Source organism: Bos javanicus, chromosome 4 (genome assembly GCF_032452875.1).
Source record: "Bos javanicus breed banteng chromosome 4, ARS-OSU_banteng_1.0, whole genome shotgun sequence".
Classification (NCBI taxonomy): Eukaryota; Metazoa; Chordata; class Mammalia; order Artiodactyla; family Bovidae; genus Bos; species Bos javanicus.
The window spans coordinates 10913636-10927656 of NC_083871.1; the positions used below are offsets into that span (position 1 = coordinate 10913636).

Here is a 14021-nt window from a genome sequence, read left to right on the forward strand (position 1 = left end):
GAAGGCTAAGGCACAGACAGATCCTGGGTTTGAGTTGCTAATTCTAGCATTAATGCATGTGTGACTGTGGGCAAGTTATCTGACCTCTCTGAGTAGGCCTATACCAAACTAAAAAGCTTCCACATGTCAAAAGAAACAATGAACAAGGTGCAAAGGCAACATGTGGGTGGGAGAAAATAGTAGCATATCATCTGATAGTATTTAGGTTAATATTCAAAATATATAAAGAACTAATACAATCCAACAGAAAAAGAACAAATAATCCAATTAAATTATGGGCAGAAGATCTGAACAGACATTTTTCTGAAGAAAAAGATATCCACATGGTCATCAGGTACATGAAGAGATGCTCAACATCGCTAATCATGAGGGAAACGCAAATCAAAATCACAGTGAGATATCACTTTGTATCTGTTAGTTTTGATAATATTCATTATCAAAAAGACAAGAGATTAAGTATTGGCAAGAATGTAGAGAAAGGCAGCCCTTGTGCACTGATGGCGGGGATGTAAATTTGTAGAGCACTATGAAAAGCAGTATGGCGGTTCCTCAAAAAATTACGAATGTAACTACCACATGGTCCAGCAATCCCACTTCTGGGTGCATGTCTGAAGAAATGAGATCAGGGCCTCAAAGAGGTATCTGCACCCCTGTGCTCACTGCGGCATTATTCACAACAGCCAAGACACGGAGACAACCTCACGGCACATCAGTGAATAAATGGATACAGAAAGTGTGACATGGATGAGTGAAGAAAGAACACGGAATGTCATTCGGCCATAAAAAAGAAGGAAACCCTGCTTTTTGTGACAACACGGAAGGACCTTGAGAGCATCATGCTAAGTGAAGGAAGTCAGACAGCAAAACACAAATACTGTGTTTTCTCTTACATGTGGAATCTAAAAGAGCCAACCACACAGAAATAGAGTGGAATGGTGGTTGTGGGGAAATGGTAAAATGTTGGTCAAAGGGTACACACTTCCAGTTACAGATGAGTAAGTTCTGAGGATCTAACATACATCATGGTGACTATAGTCAGTACTGTATTATAACCTTGAAAGTTGTTAAGAGTAAATCTTAAGTGTTATCACCACAAAAAAAGAAAAAATAAAGGTCATTATATGAAATGAGGTGACATGTTAAATAATGTTAATGAGGTAACAATTCCACAATTGTATCAGATCATCTATTTGCACACCTTAATTATGCATTATGTCAATAATATTTCAGTAAAGCTGGAAAAAATAAATGCTATGATTAATGCTCTAGTAGCTAAACACTTACGCGTATCCTTAATTATTTAAGAGAAATTTCTTAAAGTGTAATTCTTAGGATAAAAAGTCTGCATGGTTTTATGATTTCCAATACATATTGCCAAACTGTTGCAGAAGGACTTAACAATTCACACTTTGACATGAAGTATATGAGAATGCCTATTTCTTCAAATTCTTGTCAGCACTGAGAATTACCTTTCTTCCTACCTTTATCAATTTGGTAGATTGAGGGATTACTATTTCAACTTAAATCTCTTGGAATGATAATGAAGATAAACCATTTTGTTTATGAATCATTTATATTTCTTCTTTGCATGGTTGCCAGTTCAAGTCTGACTCTAAAACACACACACACGGTTCCATGCCTCTCCCATCCTGTATTTGTACACAGTGGTTTTTTCTTTTTTCTTTTTATGGGCCAGAATGCAAGAACTTCCATTTTTCCCTTTGCAATCATCTTGTTAAAGCCAACAGTTTCAGCTTTTCAGATCCTGATTCTCTAATCCTGTGTTTGCCATCCTTTTCTGGTTTGTTTTTAACTGCAAATCTGAAATATTTGCAAAATATCATTGTATTTTCATCTTTTACAAAGGTTGTCTGCAGGACAGGGCTGGTGCCCCTTCAGGAACTGGCCCTGTCCTGACATAGACCGGTTCACTAGACGGGCTACAGGATGACGTCCCGTCACCACCGTGGATGGTGCTGGCATCCTCAGCGTTCAGACGCTCTCTCAGCCTTAGGGCTGGTCACTGTAGCTGCACCTCGAGGCCCACTGAAGCCACAGGATTACAAAGTTTTGACTTCTCCTTTGGCTGTAAACCTCTAAGACATTTGTAATAGTATCTCACTCATCTCTTTACGTGTCTCCAGATCCTTCCTCAGTTTCTTGTTCAGAGTAGTCATTCAATGGAAGTGTGTAAAACTGAACATAAACTTTCCCGGCTGCTTTGCCTACAGGGACAAATGACTCACCTCCTCCTCAACTCTGTAGGCTGATCAATCCTACATCTAAGTAGCAATATATATATTGCTACACACACACACACACACACACACACAGAAAAGCTTCATGGATAAAACTCATGTTATATACTCCATTGCTGAAACAGGATAGAAATTGAAAACTCTGATGTGCTACATTTTTAAAAGAGTAATTTCTTTTTTTTTGTTTTCTGCAATTATGGATCTATAGTAAGAATTTATTGCTGAAAAGTGAACCTGAGGCACTGTCAGTTTCTAGGTCATAAAATAAAGATTAAATTCAAGGAGGCTTGAAAACTTAAAAAATAAATATCTGGTTATTCAAAGAGGAGTAGTCTCAAACATTCTAGTTAATGTTCTCTTTTCTCTGATGTCCATCTTCACTCAGTTTCAGATCATGAGAATTTTGATCATTAGTTCTGTCCAAGTCTAAAGTCTTCATTTCTTGCCTAAGCACTTTACAGACTGTCTCACTGAACCCTCACAAGAAAGAAATGCACAGAACCTTTTTAGAAGAAAATAATATACATAGATTTCTAATCCTGAGGTTATTTTTAATTTTATACTTATATAATATGTACATTGATAATACCAGATTTAAATTTATAATACTTAGAGCTTTTACTAAAATTAAAAAAGAGAAATTTAGGAATCTAATACAAATAAAACGGCAAAACAATGTAATTCAGATGAACAGCATAAGCTTGATGTGATGAATGGTCTTGTTTGAACTTTGGGTTAGATATGGAAAAAATACCTATGTTGACTTGATTCCCAGCACTATGAACCATGGTTTGAGTCATTATCGTTAGGCTTCCCCTTAATCAGTGATCTTGTATTCATGCTAATAATTTGAGTAATGCACCCTAAAAATAATACTAAAAAATTGTTTTCTAACAAATCCTTCACTGTGGGTTTGCCATTACTCTTATTGCTGTTACCACACAAGATGGTGGGTACCAACAGGACCTATGATACTCTGATATACTTACCCTTTTAAATGCGGTCCTGACTGCTGTGGGTCAGCTCTTCAAGTCTGGCTTCCCCTTTATTACCATACACTGTGTGATGGCCGGGTTTTCCCACTACTTCTATTTCAATGACTTTGAACCTCTGATTTGTGCTATTAACCTCAGAGTCTTTTGGCTTTTCATGTGGTAAGAATGAGACTGTACATGTGAACAGAGCATGCGCACTGATGTTATCCGGGGTGGCTAGTCATCTAGATAATCTCATAATATATTTATATTACACTCATACGTTTCACTGAAGTGAAAATTCCAAATTAAGAATTTCTAAACAAACTTTACAAGAGTTTATCTTCTGAGAAACACTTCAACAAATTTATTAAGAGGTATAATTCAGCAATTTCCCTGGTGGTCTGGTGGTTAAGAATCTGCCTTGCAATGCAAGGGACACCAGTTCAGCTCCTGGCCAGGGAAGATGCCACATGTGGCGGAGCAACGAAGCCTGAGTGCCACAACTACCGAAGCCTGCACAGCGAGAGCCCGAGCTGGGCAACAGAGAAGCCATCGCAATGAGCAGCCTGCAAACCATTACTGGAGAGTAGCCTCTGCTCCCTGCAGCTAGAGAAAGCCCTCGTACAGCAACGAAGACTCAGCACAATCAGAAAATAAATCAATATCTTTTGCATAGAGTCAGGCACTAGGAGTAAATGCAATCAGGCAAGTCAAGCACTGAGCAGAGTCCAGGACATACTGGTTAGGATCCCCATCACTATTGCTATGAGTCTGTGTAAAGCTTCAAGAAGGCAGCCGTCCTGGACTGGTCTGGTCTAGGAGGGGTGCGAACAAAGTGAATTCTTCACACTGATATTGAAGAATAAGTAGGGGTTTAAGAGGGACAGAGAAAAAGCCTTGTACAGAGGCCGATGAAGACAACATTGCTGTGAGTTACAAGGAACCATGAGGAGGGAAGGTCAGGTGAAAGCTGAGGGTGTGTGCAGCAGGGGACCACGTGCAGGAAGCTTGCTGGGGCCTGAAGCAAGAAGTCAGGGCTTTCTTTATTTCACAGGTACTGGGAAACAAGGGAAGATTTTGGATTGAAAAATAACATGACTGAGGTAGAACGGCTTATAGAGAAACAACGCTTCTATAGGCAGAGGAGATGCCAGCCATCATCCCGTGTGCTCCTTCGCTGTAACCTCTTGATGACTTATATCCCGAACGCAAAGCCAAAGCACACATGCAGGAAATGGTCTGGGAACATGAAGCAGGAAAACATTGTCCTCAGTCCCCAAAGGACTCAGAGCCCATGTTTCACTGTCTTGTATACTAACCAAGCCAGCTTTTCTTTATCTCTGAGCCATGTACCCTGAGTGTGGGTATGTGTGTCTGTATACAGTCAGGTATGTGTTTTCAGCAGAGTATACATTTGTATAAAATTACATTTTTCATGTGATTTGTACAGAATCACATGGCGATTTTAATGATTTATGAATTTGTTCTAGTGGTTGTGTTCACATCCCTTTTACTATTCTTTCCTTAAATAAATAGATCATTGTTGGGACTCCAGCAAGATGCAAGCAAATGAAACCTAGCTTCCTTTGAAATACCTGAAGATGTGGCACCAAATGATTAGACTGGAGCTGTAACTGTTCCCTTTCAAGAAAAAAAAAAAAAGTGTTCCTCGCTTTGCTACAGTTGTCATTACTCCCTTTTATTTCCCAACCCTGAGCCTGTGTGTCAGTGGTGTTTATCGTCACAATAGTGCTCTTGTTTGGCTTCTAGTTGCTTCCACACATTGATTTTCATTCCCTACTTGGCATCTATGTGCATTTTAGCTTGTGACTCATGGATAAAACCAATTTTGATTTTCCTGTCTGAAGTTGAATTTTTATAGGTATTTCTTCTAAATATTCTTAGACAAGCTAAATGCAGCATTGACTATCATAAATGCTGAACAGCTGAGGTCAGGCCAACTCGTGGCTGTAACTCATGTATACCACGTTTCTTGGCCTGGCTAATTCTGTGCATTCATTGACAAAGAGAATCTGCCAGAAGTTGTTTTCTATTTGACAGCAGGCCAACAGATGCTGTGAAATCATGCCACCACGTGCCAAGTTGTCACCTCGGTATCCCTGTTATCAGAGACTTCATTGTACAAATCCCTTGCCCACCGCTATGTCATATTTACTTGTTCAGACAGATAAAGGCCCATGTCCAGATGACTGAACTCTTAGGAGGGTTCTATTTTTAACTGATTCCCTAAAAGCTATATACGAGTGACAAATATTTCCATAGGATTAATGAATAGGTGTTTAAGTCTCCCCTGCTCTTATTAAATACTAGCTTTTTCTTTTATACTTGGAACTCTGTTGAATTTGTGGATGAGAAACATTTTCCATACATAATGAATCCAGGGACTTTTTAACCTATTCAGTTTTGTTATATATATTGGTCACTGTTTTAAGGAATTGTTCCCAATCTAACCAAGCATCAAATAACCTAAGAATTTGGTGCTCCTTCATTTAGAATATTTTCATATTTTTGAATAATATATGTACAGAATATTTCTTGATAAGATCAAGAAATGACCAAGGGGATCATGTAGCTTTAGCCATCCTTGTTTTTATCATTCGCCAAAAAATTTCCTTAGCTTCATGGAAACCACATAGAAACCAAATGACTTGGTTTTCTTTCCACTTCTCTAGGCAACAAACCAATTTTTTTTTTAGTTTCCATGGACACCCACTTGAGCAACAGTAGTTAGATCTGTAAAAACTGCTATCTGACCTGGAGTCTGATGGTGACCTACACACCGGCACTGGTAATGCAAGCTTGGCTCTCTAAGGGACCCACATGTGTGAGACTGTTGTTAGCATCTGGGATAGTACCCAGTTACTGTCCCTGGTGCTTTTCCAGTTTCTTAATTTGTGGAGGTTCACAAATCATTATGGATCTTGTCTTGATATCTGGCTAGTCAGAAAGCTTCAAAATAAGGAGTGGGAATGGTAATAAAACAGGTCTAGTTGAAATAGATTTACTTTCTTTCCACTTGGTTAAGAAAAAGGCTGCTATTTTAACTCAGTTAAGAAGTAGTACTTATTTGGAAATCCTTGTGGGAAGCCCAAAATGTACTTGAAATGAGAGAAGTCATAAACTTATTTAGCACATATGAAGCATAGCTTTGACTCTAGGCAGTAACTGAAAGTCCATCTGTACAGGCCCTGGAGAAACGTAAGAAAAGACTGAACTGCATTATCGTGTAACATACACAAATTCTCCAGGGCCTGTTCCCTTCTAACTTAGGATAGAACAAACAATTAATTGAAAAGATCAATCTGGTTTCCAGGTTTTGAAAATGTTGTTCTTTGCTTTTACTTGCATTGTGTAAAAATTTTCCATTTCTCAGCTGCCCCAAAATTAAGAGTTTAAAAACTGAATCTTTCAGACCATTGATCAGTGTTGGAAATGTTGACAAAGAAAGGCTTTGAAAAAGTAGTGGAAATGATACTTTAACTGGAATTAGGGGACTCAACTTTGCCATAAATATGCAAGACCATTGTAGTAGGTATGTAATTTCTCTTTTCTCAATCTCTATCTCATCTATAAAACTCTAGCTCTTCACAGGAATAAAACTTTCAAGTTCATGGCTGCAGAGATTTGATCTTGTATTTTCATAAAATCCTCTAATTGCTTCTGTTTCTCTTTGTACTATGGAACTTTTCCATGAACACCATACAAAGTGGATTCCTGAGGAAAAAGTGGGTCTTTCTCAGAGATTTTCATTTTTGGTTTGTTTCTAGTAATTTTAGATAGACAAATAGAAGTGGAATTTTTAAATGTAATTTTTTTCTTTTAAAAAAAGAAGAGATAGTAATAGATGGTAGCTGGCTATCAGAAATCAGCCAAAGTTTCATGGGTGTATACTGAATTGATGATTTGAAGTGATATATTTTGTCATTAGTACATCAGGAATAGGAGAAAGATTTAGGAGAAACATTACAGAGAAACTTGTACCTTTACAAACCTAGGGACTGACACATACCACAGTTCCCTGGCAGCTCCTTTAATATATGCAAAGTTTCCCATCTCACTAAAGCACCCTGGGCAAATCAAAAGGAAAAGGCATTGCAGGTAAAAGAACACCATGATCAGAGACTGGGAAGTAAGAGACAGCATGCTGTGTGGAGGCAGTGCAAAGAGCTGGTTTACTCCTTTAGGAGGATAAAGTATGGAAGGACACTAGATCATTCAGAGTTCAGGTGCAGATAACAGAAACCATTTTGTTGATTTTAAAAGAATCGTGAAACAGAAACCAACGGAGGGGAGTTACTCAAGAGGGTCAAACACTGCTGTCTGGTCAAGAAAGATCAGGGCTGAGGAGTGCCCAGCAGCTTTGACTGTCAGGAAACCTTTGACATTCTTAGCAAACACTGACCGGGAGGTAAACTGGGTCACACTGCAGGGATTACGGTGTGAACAGGAGACGAGGAAGAGGAAGTAGAGGCATCTGTTCTGAATGCTTGGCTCTGAAGGGAAGGAAAGCTCTATCTGAAGAAAAACATCAGATGGAGGGAGATTTTGATCTTAAGCTGTAAAAATCTTAAACAGGTTTGGATGCAGAAGGAAAGAAGTCAATGGTTTGATAAGACTTCAAGGAGAGAGGCAGATACATGATACTAGATGCCCTCAGATTTGGAGGAGAAAGACGGAGGCTGGAGGAGGCAGTGCTGGCCTTAGGCAAGAAGAGAATTGTGTGTTTCTCTTACATGAGGCAGAGGAGGGAAGCCTGAGTGAAAAAGCACATGTGTTTGTAAACTGGGGAAAAGAAGGGAGTAGAAATCACACCCAATAGATTATCTTCTTGATAAGAAACAGACCATTTGCTGAGAGAGGAGAGAATGGAAGGGGAGGTGAAACAGGGTGGGGTAGAAAGTGTGAAGAAGAAATGGGTGGGAGAAAAGAGCCAGAAGTGATCAGAACTGCTAAACAGGACTGACTTTGAAGAAGTAGGGAGATTTCTGAGGAAAGGCTTAGAGTAATATCGTAATTGTCATGACCTTGGGAACTTTGGGTCTTTCAGAAAGTGCTGGTGGGTAGTTTGAATGGTGATGTTCCTCTTTAAAATACATTTGTTTTTGAAGCTGTCCACATGATGACTGGGTGAGACTTTTAAATTATCATCATCACCTGTTAGTCATCTATTCATATGACCAATCTTTTATTTCTAAGACCATCTTCAGTGCTTTGCATAGGAGTGAGACAAAATGGCAGAAATGTATCATTAACAAAAGAATGTTCTAAGAACTTACATTTTGAAGCACTCTTCTGTGAATTCCCTGGTGGTCCAGTGGTTAGAACTCAACATTCTCATTGCCTGAGCTCCAGGTTTGATTCCTTTCCAGCAACTAAGATTCTGCAAGTTGCGTGGCGCAGCCAAAAAAGTAAAATAAAATAAAATTTGAAGTACTCTTCTGTGACTGAAACTCACTTTAGGTTAAACCTGATTGAAGATTTGACAAATTTGCCCAATAGACTGAGTAATGATACAATAAGATGCTCAAAATTATTACTCATCAAGGATACACAAAATACAAGGTAATACCACCATATACCTATTCAGTTCAGTTCAGTCACTCAGTCCTGTCTGACTCTTTGCGACCCCACGAATTGCAGCGCGCCAGGCCTCCCTGTCCATCACCAACTCCCGGAGTTCACTCAAAGTCACATCCATCAAGTCAGTGATGCCATCCAGCCATCTCATCCTCTGTCATCCCCTTCTCCTCCTGCCCCCAATCCCTCCCAGCATCAGAGTCTTTTCAAATGAGTCAACTATTTGCATGAGGTGGCCAAAGTACTGGAGTTTCAGCTTTAGCATCATTCCTTCCAAAGAACATCCAGGACTGATCTTCAGAATGGACTGGTTGGATCTCCTTGCAGTCTAAGGGACCCTCAAGAGCCTTCTTCAACACCACAGTTCAAAAGCATCAATTCTTCGGCGCTTTGCTTTCTTCACAGTCCAACTCTCACATCCATACATGACCACTGGAAAAACCATAGCCTTGACTAGATTGACCTTTGTTGGCAAAGTAATGTCTCTGCTTTTGAATATGCTATCTAGGTTGGTCATAACTTTCCTTCCAAGGAGTGAGCGTCTTTTAATTTCATGGCTGCAGTCACCATCTTCAGTGATTTTGGAGCCCCTAAAAATAAAGTCTGACACTATTTCCACTGTTTCCCCATCTATTTCCCATGAAGTGATGGGACCAGATGCCATGATCTTCGTTTTCTGAATGTTGAGCTTTAAGCCAACTTTTTCACTTTCCTCTTTCACTTTCATCAAGAGGCTTTTTAGTTCCTCTTCACTTTCTGCCATAAGGGTGGTGTCATCTGCATATCTGAGGTTATTGATATTTCTCCCGGCAATCTTGATTCCAGCTTGTGCTTCTTCCAGCCCAGCGTTTCTCATGATGTACTCTGCATATAAGTTAAATAAGCAGGGTGACAATATACAGCCTTGACGGACTCCTTGTCCAATTGGAACCAGTCTGTTGTTCCATGTCCAGTTCTAATTGTTGCTTCCTGACCTGCATATAGGTTTCTCAAGAGGCAGGTCAGGTGGTCTGGTATTCTCAAAATTGCAAACACTGAACATACCAGGTGTTGGCAAGGATCTGGAACAAGGAGGACTCTTATGAACTGTTGATGGGAATGAAAATGGTTCAACGACTTTGGAAAACACTCTGGCAGTTTCTTAAAAACATGCACATCTACATCCATATCATGTGACAAAGACACTTCATCCTCAGAATCAAAAATATTTGTGTGTAAGTCTTTGTACAGACTTCGCTTTCTGTATGGCAGAAAGTGACGAAGAACTAAAAAAATCTCTTGATGAAAGTGAAGGAGGAGAGTGAAAAAGTTGGCTTAAAACTCAACATTTGGAAAACTAAGATCATGGCATCTGGTCCCATCACTTCATGGCAAATAGATGGGGAAACAGTGGAAACAGTGAGACTTTATTTTGGGGGGCTCCAAAATCACTGCAGATGGTGACTACAGCCATGAAATTAAAAGACACTTGCTCCTTGGAAGAAAAACTATGACCAACCTAGACAGCATATTAAAAAGCAGAGACATTGCCAACAAAGGTCTGTGTAGTCAAAGCTATGGTTTTTCCAGTGGTCATGTATGAATGTGAGAGTTGGACTATAAAGAAAGCTGAGTGCTGACGAATTGATGCTTTGAACTGTGATGTTGGAGAAGACTCTTGAGGGTCTCTTGGACTTCAAAGAGATCCAACTAGTCCATCCTAAGGGAAATCAGTCCTGAATATTTATTGGAAGGACTGATGTTGAAGTTGAAATTTCAATACTTTGAACTGGGTCAATACTTTGGTTGGACGGCATCACTGACTTGATGGACATGAATTTGAGTAAGCTCCGAGAGTTAGTGATAGACAGGGTAGCCTGGCATGCTGCAGTCCATGGGGTTACAAAGAGTCAGACATGACTGTGCGACTGAACTGAACTTTGTATAGACTATCCAAGAGAAAAAGAAATTTATGGCTATAAAAAGACACATGCAATATTCACAGAAGTTTCATTTGTAATAATCTTTTAAAAAAGGAAGCAACAAAAATGCCCATCAACAGGTGAGTGGATAAATAAATTGTGGTATATCCATACAATGGACTACTACTTGGCAATAAAAGTAAACAAACTACTGCCTGTACAACATAGATGTATCTCAAATAAATATGATTAGTGAAAGAAGTCCGACAAAAGAGAGTACACATTCTATTGTTCCATTCATAAAATAGTCTAAAAATCCAAACTAACCTATAGCATCAGAAAACAGATCAGAGGTTCCCTGGAGATAGGGGTTGGGGCTGGGGGAGGCAGGTGGAAGGATTACAGTGGAGCACAAGAAAACTCTTGTGGGTGAAGCATATGTTCATTAACTCAATTGTGATAATGGTTTCATAGGTACATTCACTAGTCATAACTTAGCAAACGACACTTTAAATATGAGCTTTCCTGGTGGCTCAGACAGTAAGAATCCACTTGCAATGCAGCAGACTCAGGTTCAATCTCTGGGTCAGGAAGATCCCCTGGAGAAGGGAATGGCAACCCACTCCAGTATTCTTGCCTGGAGAATCCCATGGACAGAGGAGCCTGGTGGGATACAGTCCATGGGGTCACAAAGAGTTGGACTCGACTGAGTGACACATACACACACTGTAAATATGAACAGATAATTACATTTTAATAAAGGTGTTAAAACAAAAGAAATAGTGCACACGTCAAAAGTTGGAGAATGATTTAATTATGCTGCTGCTGCTGCTACTTCTAAGTCACTTCAGTAGTGTCCAACCAGGCTCTCCCGTCCCTGGGATTCTCCAGGCAAGAACACTGGAGTGGGTTGCCATTTCCTTCTCCAATGTGTGAAAGTGAAAACTGAAAGTGAAGTCGCTCAGTCGTGTCTGACTCCTAGCGACCCCATGGATTGCAGCCTACCAGGCTCTTCCGACCATGGGATTTTCCAGGCAAGAGTACTGGAGTGGGGTGCCATTGCCTTCTCTGTTAATTATGCTATAGAACAGTAAATATTTGGAATACTGTATCTTTTAAAAATCATGTTTTTTTTGAAGAGCACTTAATAGTCAGAAAATGCTCATAGTATTCAGAGACACGTGTTGTTCTGATTGATAGTGATCCATTAACATTTGACGAATATGAAATGAATGATGTAGTGTTACATGAAAAGAGCAAGGCACAAAAATGCATCCATAAACAAGTAATATCCCAATTTTGGTAATTCTCTCTCATCTCTCATGGCTGAAAGGAAATCTCTCAAAATGTTAACAGTGGTTGTCTCTGTGAAGTGGAAGACGATTTTAATTTTCCTTCTTATGCTTTTGGGGCTTTTCTGTACTTGATCTTCCATTACTTTCACAAATAGATGAAAACCTACCCAATGCTCTTTGAAAAGATTCTTTCCCACAAAGGGAACTCACTGGTGCAAATATTTTTAGAAAATCTATCAATCTGACGTCTTTTCCTGCACTTTTTCTTGGTAACCTGCTGCTGAACACTGAGGGAGTTTAGTGCAATGGCAATGCGCTGGAAAGACCAGCTTCAGCCTGCAGTTAGCTTGCAATGAGATATAGTCTAAAAATGCATGTTTTTAAGTTATGCTTTATGTAGCCTCAGGTAGTCACTTACCTTTATCACTTCACTGCTAGCCATCCCTTGATAAAACCAGGTCAAACACACGGAGAATCAATTCCCCAGATTATGTCTGGTACAGATCTGTCAGGAAATGTTCACTAAGGATGTCCTGATGAGAAAAGGAGAGCAGTTGTGTATCAAATGTAGAAAACTCCTCAGGCTTTCGTCCAATCCATGGTGAGCATGTCTTTTCTCTTTGAGTCAAAAAGACAAGCAGGGGAGGGCAAGCCATGGAGTGAGAGCTGAGGAAGGCTAGTGAAAGTGAGGGCCATAGGTGAGGAGGAGTTAGGAGAGCTCTCATGCACAAAGATGTGCCTTGGGGGACATTTGTCCAGTGAGACTTCCATTCTGCTTTTCTGTCCCCTGGAGAGTTGCAATGATTGATGCTGTCCTCACCGTGGGGGGTGCCGTGGCAGGAGGGGACAGGGCTAGGGCCTGAGGCAAAGACGATGGTGAGACCCACAGGGAGCCCTCGCACTCCTACCCAACTCTGCAGGGTAGCTGGGGTTGTATATTCACCCAACACATGAGAATTAAAGGGAACTCGAGCTTGAGGCTTTCAGGACTGGAGATGAGGGACACCTGGGGCAGCGCGAAGGTGGGGAATGATAGCTCTTCCAGTTTGCAATAAAAATAGCCTCCAATAAAACTGCATTGCAAAGCATGGGAAAGAAACAGAATGGAAAGATTAAAAGTCGGAAAGAACAGCCTGAAGAATTGTGATGGAAAAAGACAGAACTGACTTGTAGTGAAAGGGTAGGGGATGGTATTTCCTCAAGTAAAAAGGAACTATAGATGTTGATGATATTGGGACTCTGAAGGAAACTCAGATTACCCAGAGTTAATTGAAACACTTCTTAATTCTCCAACAGCTAGTACAGAAAAAGGTGGTACAAAAAGAAAATCTTTATCAGGCAGTGAATCTGATGCCAGGAAATCAAAGAAAGAGATGCTGCTATCAAATCAACAGGCTGTGTCAGGGGTGATCCTGAATGAATAACTGGTGCACAGACAGCAGTGGAGAATTCATGTTTCTCATGCAACGGGCAGGAAGATTCAGATGAGGCAGACTTGGTGCTGGTAGAAGCAGCAAAGATGAGGTGTACTCAGATTGTAACTGCTACTTATGCACAGACTAACTTGACATTCTCGTCCAGAAAATGAAGCTCAATAATGGCCTACATTGCCATACATATAATTTCATATATACATAAACTGATGTATATAAACGGTGGGTCTTGGTTTTTGGTTTATTAGTGTGAAGAAATAACTAGATTCTAAAGAAAATAAAGTTTCATATATTCATTTTGAAGTTGTATTAGAGGCGCTGGTTTTTGTTTTTTATTTATTTATTTTTTGAGTCTATAGATCATGGCATCTGATCCCATCACTTCATGGCAAACAGATGGGGAAACAGTGGCTGACTTTATTATTTTTGGGCTCCAAAATCACTGCAGATGGTGATTGCAGCCATGAAATTAAAAGATGCTTACTCCCTGGAAGGAAAGTTATGACCAACCTAGATAGCATATTAAAAAGCAGAGACATTACTTTGCCAAAAAAGGTCC

The 14021-nt window shown here is 39.9% G+C and overlaps 1 pseudogene; it reads left to right on the forward strand.

Annotated features, from left to right (window-relative positions):
- Positions 1-12334: 12334 nt before the first annotated feature.
- LOC133246735 (chromobox protein homolog 3-like) lies at positions 12335-13627 on the forward strand (annotated as a pseudogene).
- The last annotated feature ends 394 nt before the right edge of the window (positions 13628-14021 follow it).